We start from the raw sequence: 11,549 nt of genomic DNA, 5'->3' as shown, positions 1-11,549 counted from the left end.
ACACTTAAAGGTCCTGGGTTTATTAGCTGCATATGAAAAAAATGAATCCCGACTTAATGTTGTTTTCGTTCACGAGGCGTAAAAACAGGAATTTCTTTTAAAAACACACAAAAAAACAGTGGACACCTCCAACATGTTTGAATGCATAATAATAAATTATAAATTTGAAAAATTCATAAAGTTTCCCCTAAACTGAGTGATTCAAAGTGACAGCGTTCTTAATAATTAACTGCGTTTTCTTAATCTGCCCCCATTCTGCTCCGAACACAGACCCAGGAAAGAAATGAAGCCAAAAAAAAAAATCTGAAAACAGAACGCAGGTTAGAATGACAGTAAGATGAATGACAATGTTTATAGCGGAGAGTCTGAGGTAATGGTGTCATAGTTGTTTATCTTAATGATTTTGCATCTTCTTGCATCGTACAAAGAAGAAATCAAACGATTGTCACCTGCTAAACGTACAGAAGATACTTAATGTAAAACACCCTGAATGGCCTTGTTGCTGAAAATGTGCTTTACACATTAAACTTACCTTCAAAGAATCACGTGCTTACGGTTCTACAGGCGAGTTTTTACAGCAACATTTGACTGAGTCTAAATGCGAGGCTGCTTATGTTTAGTAGCTGTAAGGGTCTCAACGGACCTGCAGTCTGCAGCCGAACGCTTCTAAACAATCCTCTACGAGCTGCAGGAGAAATGGCCGTCCTGAGTCACAACAGCACTGCCGCCTAACCAGCATGTGTGCTGCAGCTTTCCCTGAACACAAAGCTAATAATTTACTTAATGGGACTATTTTCTCTTTTTTCCGTTACTGCACATGGACGCAAAACAAAGCTTCAAGGCAGAGTCTATTTTACAGAGAATTCAGCAGGAAGAGAGGCAGATAAAACCTGGAATTTAAGAGCATTCGGAGCCTGTTGGGAGGGAATTTGTCATCACAGTTATGGCTAGAATCAGAATCAGCTTTCTAGGCCAAGATTGTGCACATAAACAAGGAGTTTGACTGTGCTTTAATGTGCTTTCAGTGTATATATGAGGGTAAGAGGAAATAAAATCGAGAATTTTATGTGTATGTGCAAGTGTGGTTTTTTTCTGTAAGGAGAAAACTGCAGGTTTTGGTAGTGCAATTACTCTTATTTTGCTTCACAGCAGAGTAGCTGACTACTCTGGCTGTAAGGTGTTTGTTGTGTTCATTGGACAGAGCATTGGGGGAAGAAACTGTCTCTGTGCCAGCTGGTTTTTGCAAATACCGCTCTGTATCACCGACCTGACAGTAAAAGCTTAAACAGTTTGTGCCCGGAATGTGTGGGCTCTGCAAGATGTTAGCTGTCCTCCTTATGACTCTGTGACCTGTACAAGTCCTGGATGGAGGAAAGGTCAACCCTGATTGCCGTCTGGACTGTCCTGTTTTATGGATGAGTAATACCGCACAGTGACTGACAAAACACAGGACAGACTGAATAATGACCGTGTAGAAGATGATTGGCAGCTTCTTTTTGTGTTGCTGAAAAAAGTCCAGTCTTCTGAACAACGTCTATGTGTCCAGAGGAAGGGGTGTTTCCTAGTATCAGGACGTGATCCACAGTAAACAGTGCTGTTGAGGATGATGAGCTGTTGGGGGTTGTCCTCTGGAGGTCCACCATCATCATCTTCGCAGTCTTGAACGGTTCTGACCACACCAGTGGACCAGCTGATCTGCCTCCCGTCTGTATGCAGGCTCATCAACGTCCTGGATCAGACCTGTAACTGTGGTGTCATCTACAAACTTCAGGCATTTCAAAGATGATTCCCCTGAAGTGAAGTCATTGGCGCATAGACCCAGATTTTTAATTACATAGTAAGTCAAATTATTGTTACTAATTTTTTCATTATTTTTCAAAAGGTTATTACCAAATAAAATGTGAATTGTAAACATGTACTTGCTGTACTTTTGGCTCCTAGCTGAAAAACCTCTCATTTCCATGGTTTTACCGATTTTGGGAGGGGCTTTTCAGTGAACACCTGACTGGTGAGCCAGCAGGTGGCAGTAGTGCACCTTTGAGTTGTTTGCCAACACGAAGAAGAAGACCTATGTCTCATCTGTCTGTTGGCTGCTTGCTCTGCCTTCTGATCGCATTGATGTGATGAAGTGAGTCAGGTTGATGTAACAGTTTGTCGGCATGCAAACTTGATTCCGTTATCATACTAGTTGTACTTGCTGGGCAAAATACTGTTTTTGTCATGCTCACATTAATGTTAGCTACAGTATTTGATTAAACTGAGAAAGAAAACCGACACATTTGTGCTTGAACAGCTTAGAGAATCTGCCTGACGTGGTTTGACCTGTCGCTGCGAATATGTCTGCTAGCCCGCCAAAATGGAAGTGGCCTTAAGATTCAACGGAAATAGTTTTTGTCATTTCATAAACATGTTTCAATTTTTGTTTTCTTTTGAACAAACTTTATGGCCCCAATTTACCTCGATGAAGTGTCAACATAAATCCTGCAGAGTTGTAGTCCAGAGGAACTGTTTAGTTTAACAACGTAGAAAATGTGTGTATCTTTTTGAGCATTAAAATACATACTGTCTAGTATGTATTTTAATGTATTTTATAGTGACACTAACTGACATAAAATTGAGGTTGAAATAACTGAATAAATACTACTCAGCTTTCTGTAGACTTAAAAAATAAATAAATCAAACCCAAACATTCCTGCATCGTGACATGCAGCAGCTATCTCTGGTTCCCCAGCATGTACGGTGAATTTCATCTGTGACAGGATTCAGGATTAAGCATGAAAACATTCAGAAAGGGCTGCTGCAGCAGTCTAATCCCATTCTGCACTGTTCATGCTGAGCTGGAGAACTGCTGCTTAGCCTGTGAGGAATAAACATTCACTGAGATGGAAAAGCTGAACAATTTTGGATCGTTATTATGTCACCTTTCCAAACAGAAATTAAGGCAACAACGGTAGAGACTTATTGTAGGCATGGTATTCTCTTGGTGTGATACTACTGAGTCAAAACGCCCGATTTCCATTATATAATGAACACAATAATTTGAAATTAACAAAATATCAACATTATCTAATAATGACCTCAGCTGTCCTGGTTGCCTTAAGTCAGATTTTAGCAGGGAGATTACAAGTTGTCATTGTCTTTTTTTTACCTTTCGGACTATGGGCAGCATGCCTAAGAAAATTCAAGCCAATAAGATGGAACGGGACATGAAGGCTGCTTACACATTTAGACTCGATTGCTCAGATGCCACAGAGACAACTGCGGGCAAGCAGCAGACAATTTTCAAGGACTTGCAATCAACGAAGCAAGAACTACTTGAGAAAATAGACGAGAAGGCTGCAGAAAGTCAGACGGAGCAATGTAGCACTACTGAGAAACTCGTCGACAACCATTAGATTCCTATTAAAATATTAATGCTACCACCATATGAATGTAGTGAACAAGGCATCAGCATAGTTACTTAGTGTCAAGAACATCACTGCATGCACTTAGATAATGTGTTACCCAAGTCAAAAAACAAGCAAAAACAAAGCCAAATAATTATATTCCAACCATACAGGTTGGAATAACCCAGTTCTATCCTCAAGGAGGAAGCTTAAAGCTAGCACACAGCGCTAACAGAAGCACAAGGCTGTATGCTGCTATCAAACCAATATTGGGCCAGGATGTCGTTATGAACAGATACATTTCGTGTCTTTGCTGTGTAGCTTGTTTTAATAGAGAGACGGAACCGACGCCTCAATCAGACGAAGTCTTTCGGAAAATCTATCTTGATACTGGCATAGGTCACTGAAGCACACTGAAGTGCTCTGCAAAGTGACTTTCCCCACTGATGTGAGTACATTACCGAGAAAAATCTAATTTAACCATTTATTTGTGCACCAGCTTTCAGTCCAAGAACTTACAAGTGGCTCATCTGCAATTTAGATATGCTTGTGAGTTTTTTCAGTCAACCTAGCGTACCAAATAATCCAGACTATAAGGATATTTTAGAAAGCCAACAATCCCCTACTATGTGGTTCCTGTACCTTCTGACCGAAGGTGATGAGGTAATTATTTTGTCTAGCAGACCTGGCTCGAGTAGTGTACTCTCTGTGCCTGTCGATAAGTCCGAAGAAAATTCCTGCTGAAATGGTTTTCCAGTAAAACATTCCTAAATGACAAAAGGTGGAAACGTATTGATGAAGTCCAAGGACTACCAAAAGTGAGAACTTGGTCTGCATTGATTTGAACTAACAGCTCTTTGAAGCATGGACTGCATTTCACCCTTAACACAGAAATTCAACGAGGAAAAACAAAACTCTTATTTCAACGTACCATCTTTTCTTCATTTGCACTGCCAGTTTCACAACCTTTCCCTTTTAGGAGCATTTTACTTTCACAAATGTGTTTGCAATTAAGCAACAGGCGCACACTCACATGCTGTTAGAGCGTCTGATTATACCTCGAATGTAAAACAGTCGGTCTTCTCACGTTGCTTCATGTTCCCTTTAACTGATCTCCAGGTTTTATTGCCTGTTGTGTCAGTCGGATACAAGCCATGCGGAAAAAAGTAAGAAACCAGTAACGGTTATCACGTAGCGTGATTTCATTTAACTGTCAAATATCATAGCTCAAAAAAATGGCATGGCATTGTTTGGATTTTTGACACAAATTAGTGACTGGAGAAATGTACGGAGTACTTTAAAACCCCAAAATCATATACCAGAACCAAAAAAACAACAACATTGTAAGTCCTTTATGATCTTATTCTCAGTCATAAACTTCACTTATGAAAGCCAATATTCTTCAACACAGACAAAAAGAAGGTTTTCTGGAAATATTGTATAATCTATAAGATTTTAGTCTTGTAGATTAAACAATGTTTGTTCCCTAAATTTGGAAAAATATCAAACAGCAAAACAAAAACTAAACCAATGTGCAGCTTTTTAAGTACATGGCTACAAACTGTAATATGGTGGTGACAAAATGGCAACATGTGAGTACAAAAGTTATGACCTTCTCCTTTCCTGCCAAGTTTAATGTTCTCTTCCGCTTTGCCCCTACTGCCCTGTTGTCTACTGATTGCTGATTGATGCCACCTGAGCCACTGCCTATATCAACTCTTGTCGTGCAGCGGCTCGGCATGAGATCTGAGGGGTTTCTCAGCAGAACCTCAGCTACTTTGGGTTGGAAAAACCCAAAGTAGCTCTCTTGAGGAGTAGAGAGGCTGCTATGGCAGGCCTCCGCAGGTAGAAGCATCAAGAGACGTTCATGTCTCTACGGGAATGCAGAAGACAAAATATGCAGACCGCTTTTCTATAATGTCTCTAGTCACTTTGAAGGTTTTTAAAAATCCTCTTCCTAGCCAGCAGGTTTGAAGAAAATTGTTCAGAGCTCTTGTGTCTCTATTGGGGCTTGACTCCAAAGACAAGTCTTTGGTTTTCAGGTCTTGCCTTTGTTGTGGGGATCAGTTATTATCCGACTGGCTCTGAGTTTTATTGCAGTGGGGGATAGTTTGGCAGCGACGTCTCCAGCACAAGAAATGCTAAGGAATTAGATCCATTCAGTTTGTGAATAAACGATCCAGACTCAGACCGGCCCACCACTTTGTTTGCATCTAACAAACACTGTCTCACAGATATTGGTTCTGCTTGCCCTGTTTGACCACTGATCAAACAATTATGGACAAAGAGAAAATCCTCTTTTCCATGGGGATAGAAGACCATTTTAGTGGTGAGTGTAAACAAGCTTACCTGGCTACCAGAGATCTTACTCTTTGAAGGTTTCATCACTCTCAGTTTTCATCGTATAGAGTTCCCTTCTCTGTGCAGTCCTGCAGGTGAATCTCAGTTAAAAAAACACTTTTCCCTCTCTCTGTCTGTCAAACTCTCCTATCCCAGCCAACTAAGGTTCGAGTCTCCCAATAAGGAAAGTTCTATTTCATTTCAATACAGTTTATTTGAATAGCGCCAATTCACAACTAATGATGTAACAAATAATGTCGTCTGGAAGCACTTTGCAAAAAAAAATAAAAAATAGTCCTTTCAGTTTGTTGTGGAAAAAGGTTTGGTGAAAATCACTGAATCAGGCTTATTTAATGCCATGTTCACGATATGATAAAAATGTCCACCACAAATTCAATCATATATATGTTCCAAATGATCTTAGTTATCAAACGGTGGCTTATATTCAGTTTAATATTCAGTACTGCTTAAAAAGTTTTCTATCTAAAGTAAACCCAGCAGATTATGTCAAGCCATTGACTTGCAGCATTCACTCCTCCTGGATAAGCATGTTTGACAGTAGACAGTGGTTTGATGATCATGCTGAGTGACTGCCACAGTAGAGAGGAATTTTAAAAAGTAGAATAGGAGGCAGATCCTTTAATTCTTAGACTCCTCTCCCAGTTTTAGTCCATGAGGCAGACACACTGTCTACTTTTAAGACTAGGCTGCCTCTGTAGTTATACTAGCATCGGCTTAATCACTTTCGTCTTCTACTTCCCTCCAGTTTGCATTATTCCTGAAGGAGAGCATAGGGCTGAAATAATGCTGCCATCAGCTAATCATTCTCCCTCTCCTGCTGTTAGCTTTTTACTTTCATGAATATCAAAAATAACCGTGCATCAGTTTATCTGTTTCTTCTCATGCATTCTACGCTGTCTTGTTAAATCCCCTGTTGGTCTTGGGAGATTGCTGCTCGTACTGAGCCAGGTTCTGGTTCTGATGGCGGTTTCTTCCGGTCAAAGGGGAGGTTTTTTTCTTCACTGTCGCTACATGCATGCTCGGTAACAGGGATTGCAATAAAGTCAACGACACAGCACAAGCAATCATTGTACTGGTCCAGGAGGAGTGAAGGCTGCAAGCTAAATGAACGTCTTGGGAGCCCAAACAGATCTTTATATCATCAGTCTTGGGAGCACTGATAACATTAAGTTATTGCTGAAGATGTGCTATGTAAAGAAAATTACCTTTCCCTTTAAAGTTTAAGTTATCGGTGCTACATTAATTATAATATTGGGTGTCATTATAATACCATTGTCAGATATTGATAGTTTTAGTATTTTGATAGCCAATCATGTTCAACAACACCCTATGATTCATACCTGAGACAGAAACGACAGGATGAATTGAATTTGAGTAATTTTTAAACACACGTAATCAGATTTGTTGCTTTCTGTTTGCTGACACATCGATAAAATGCCAGTATTACCATGTAACCTTTAGCATGAGCCTGAGACACACTCACACACAGTAGGTTTCTTTTCCCTGTCTGTCATAAACTTGCTCTTTGGGCTCATTTATATTCCTCAGGTTTCCACATACTTATCTGAAAACACCTCATCCCCTCATATTTGATCTTTTGTTCACATAATTTGACTGACTTGTGTTACCGCTCTCTTTTCCCTTCAGTCATGTGATGACATGATGACATGACTGCTATCTAAATACTGTTTCCCTCGTTGGTGTCGTAGAGCTCCAGATTGTAAAAACCGATCCAAGTTAGGAAACAGTGACTGTTATTTTATGCGTGTCATTTTATGTTTTTGAGTATTTTGCTGCTTTCCGGGAGAATAACTATATAACTATAGTTCTTTTTCTGATCACGGGTTTTCTGAATTCAGTTGACGTTAGCCTTATTAGCCCATTGCCTTTTCAATAAGATTATGGGAAAAGTAAATGTAAAAAATTCTCTTATATTGTTTTCTATCAGTACTGCACATCCACTCAGCTGTAATCCGAACCTTCTTTCCATGATTGTTTTAATCACTTGAGGCAAGTTGTCTGAAAACTGTTAAGCAGAAGTCATAAATATGCAGACATTTCTAACTGCATATCTCATATACAGCCATGCTTTTGAAATAAAAATGGTAAATAATAAACAATATGATATTTTTAATGTAAGCCTTTAACATATCTCAGGAGCATCTTGAGGTGAACAATAGCCCTATTTAACCCAACAAACATGTTGGGTTTGTTGGCAAAAGAACAGATTACTACGGTTATTTCAGTTCTTTATTTCTTTTCAAAGTTTAAACTGTTAATGAACACAGGGCAGTATTTATTCAGCCCCGATGTTACTTGTTGTCTAAGATGAACTCGGGGTTAGCCTTTCGTCATACTTTTGCTTTCTTCCTTTGTTTCCTGCTGACGATGGCTGACGTGTTAGGTAATACCACCCACAAACTTGTAAGCACTTGTGGCAGAATATAAATGCAACCATATGCTGGAGTACGTGTATAGCGAGTGTAGCTGCATGCCTTTTTATGCACTGAACTGTTAACGACTAGCAGGCGTAAGGCCACAGGATCGAGAATCTCAAACTTACATCATGTTTCTCCCTCCGACTAGCTGCTGTTTACATGTACATGCGGGGCAACCCACTGTTTCAGTCTTTGGCTGCTCAGTTCAGAAGTACGAAAGAGCGTAATGTGTGCATTAAATAACGTTTTCAGGGTGGCACAGTGTCAGATTAAGCATCACCATCTACAGGCCGTTGAGTGCATTAAGGAATATCTGTGGGAATAACTAAGTTACTGCTGGCATTGGTGCTGAAAAAGTGGGATGTGGGATAATAGTAACATAATTCAGCAGTAATGTTGCACTTCTGCACTTTGCACTTGGGCACTTAAAATAGTGTGGCAGTAGCAAGCTTTTATTTTTATTTTAGCTGTGACTGATAATATGTTAATCATTAACATAAAATGAATACTTAAACCATAAAATGTATTAACACTTGCATTGACAAGAGCCGTCATCATAATGATATAATACTGAGCTCAACGGACTGTCTCTGCAGTAGATTAAAGATATATCCATGATGTGTGGGTTCTGCAGGGATGTTGCAATTTTTTTAAACCCTAGACCAGGGGTGCCCAAATTCGGTCCTCTAGGTCCGGCGTCCTGCATGTTTTAGTTCTCTCCCTGGTGGTAGTAACAACCTTTTCAGCATGTCGATGTTCTTCTTAGGGCTTCTAATGAGCCATCATTTGATCCAGGTGCTTTAAACCAGGGAGAGAACTAAAACATGCAGGATGCCGACCCTCCAGGACCGACTTTGGGCACCACTGGCCTAGACCTGTACAAGTCCTGGATGGAGGGAAGGTCAGCACCCCCAGCTCTGCAGAGCTGATTGTTCATTGCAGTCTGATTTGTGGAGCCAAATCACACAGTGATGGAAGAACACAGGACAGACATGTGATGTCCTTCAGATTCTTCAGCTAATTCAGGCACGATTGGTTCTCCGCATTTCTTTAGGGATGGAATGTATTGTAGGTCACAGCAGCAACTCCAGTCGCACCTCTGCACTTTTCACTTTGTTTATTTTACTTACCTTTGTTTTAACTATATATATGGGTACAGCAGATTGATTGATCTCAATTACTCTCTTTCTCATTTGATCCTGAATTTCTTTGGATCACATCATAATGTCTAGCTTTTGAAGATCTTTTGGTGTACTTCAGTCAGGTAGCTGCTATTTAAGAGTTGTCTTGATTGAGAACAGGTGTGGCTACAGATCGTGAGCTCAGGTGCGATGAACCACAGTTAAGTTAGTTTTTCATACAGGGCAGATGTGGATGTATAGGTGTGTGTGTGTGTGTGTGTGTGTGTGTGTGTGTGTGCGTGTGCGTGTGTGTGTGTGTGATTAAATTACTCTGATGTTCTGAAACACTCAAGTGTTTTTACAAACGTAAAAATATCAGGAAGGTGGCAAACTCTTTTCACACCACTTTAGCAACTGAATCCCTCATTATTGTTTTTTTGCCATTTATGTAAAACCTTTAGCTTTTTTGCCCCATCTCTCTTTCTTTCATATTATGTGGTTAATGAGTTTTCTTGTTGCCTGGGGGTTGTTTTGATCAAATATTTTTTGGTTTTCAATCTCATAACATGTTTTGTGGAGGAACTGCTGCCTCATACTCATCCACAAACACTGCGAAATATCAACTTTTGTCAAATCGATCAAATGAATTTTCTTCAACGTCCCACTGACCTTTAAAACAGGAATATTACAGGTCAAAACAGAGACAATTAAATGAAATCAACAGTTCAGTACAGAGACTGCAGAAAATGAAAGACAAAGACCTATGAGCATCACAAGGGAGGAAGTCGGTGATAGATGTGTGCATCTCACCAACACAAAAGATGCTTTGCCATTTCTGGAGAAAAAAAAGGCCACATGTCGTGTTTCCTGCAGCCCAGCAATGTGCTCAGATCCCTTTAATGATGTATAGGATTTTGAGGATTTTCTCTCTCCTTTCGTGAACCTCTGTTTCTGTTAGGAGCACATCTACGATTATGTAATGCTAGGGGTATTATATAAGCTCTGGGGGTGGTAGCAGTGTAGATTGAGGTGGGGCTGACTGTGGAGTAACGAGAGGCTCCACTCGGGTCTGTCTTACAGGCTCAGCACAGGGATTTTAGAACTGACTGTGTTAATTGCTAAATCATCTCCTCACACTGATAATGTTATCACACAGAAACTAAGCGAAGGCAGCAATTTATAGCACTGACCTCATTACAGAATGCCCTGAAGAGAACTACAGGATGTTTTAAGATGAAGATGCTTTGGGGATTGAATACACAATGTCACTTCCTGCTGTTATAGATTCAAAGCACCTGTTTAAAAACAGTTCCTAACCCAACACTCTCTCTTTTACAAGCAATTCCAATAGTTATATGAAGATGAAAATGTCTGAAATTCAAACTATTGTTGTCCTGTTCTGTATGTCTGATGCTGATGTATTCACATTCATTCAGCTTATATCTTACCTTGCAAAAGGATTGTACACTGCTCAAAAAAATAGAGGGAACACTTAAACAACACAATATAACTCCAAGTAAATCAAACTTCTGTCAAATCAAACTGTCCACTTAGGAAGCCACACTGATTAACAACGGTGACCCTCGTCGGGTCAATCAGTGTGGCTTCCTAAGTGGACAGTTTGATTTCACAGAAGTTTGATTTACTTGGAGTTATATTGTGTTGTTTAAGTGTTCCCTTTATTTTTTTGAGCAGTATAAATATTCAGATTACTTTGGCTGTTGAGACAACTTTAGAGTTTTTCCCATTGTATTTCAGGCCTGTTGGGCCTCCAGCCTTCACCTCCTATCATTTCCCCCCAAGCTAAACATTGCACGTTTTTAATTTAAATGGGTTTTTTATACACCTGTGACTAATAAATGTATGTGTTCTTGCTGCGCTTTGCTCTGCGGTTCACTTCACTAGCGGAGTGAAGACATTCTTGAAAGCCGGCTTTATAGTTGATGTATTGAACAGACCATCAATGGTGCGCATCTATCACACCATTGGTGCCTCACGCGCTGCCAGAGCTGCATCATTTTACCTCTTTATAATAGAATAATGTAATGACTTTACTCCCACAATGTGATATACGTAACCTGAACCAGATTGCTAAATCTGCTTTTTGTGTCTATGCAACACTTTTGAAAAGTAGGTATAAGCTGATGCACAAAGATGTGTGTGGTCATTGTGATGAGCAGCAGGCAAAAATACAATGACATGTCATTGCTTGTCAAATATGTGACACATTTAAGAATTATATA

The 11,549-nt window shown here is 39.8% G+C and overlaps 1 protein-coding gene across 1 annotated transcript in view; it reads left to right on the top strand.

The window, feature by feature from the left end:
* The window catches only part of LOC103476508 (sodium/potassium/calcium exchanger 3-like), a 44,693-nt gene that overhangs the window by 14,879 nt on the left and 18,265 nt on the right, over positions 1-11,549 (top strand). The window lies entirely within an intron of this gene.

Source organism: Poecilia reticulata, linkage group LG15, assembly GCF_000633615.1.
Source record: "Poecilia reticulata strain Guanapo linkage group LG15, Guppy_female_1.0+MT, whole genome shotgun sequence".
In the NCBI taxonomy this organism is placed as follows: domain Eukaryota; kingdom Metazoa; phylum Chordata; class Actinopteri; order Cyprinodontiformes; family Poeciliidae; genus Poecilia; species Poecilia reticulata.
This window is presented reverse-complemented; position numbering and strand designations above follow the sequence as displayed.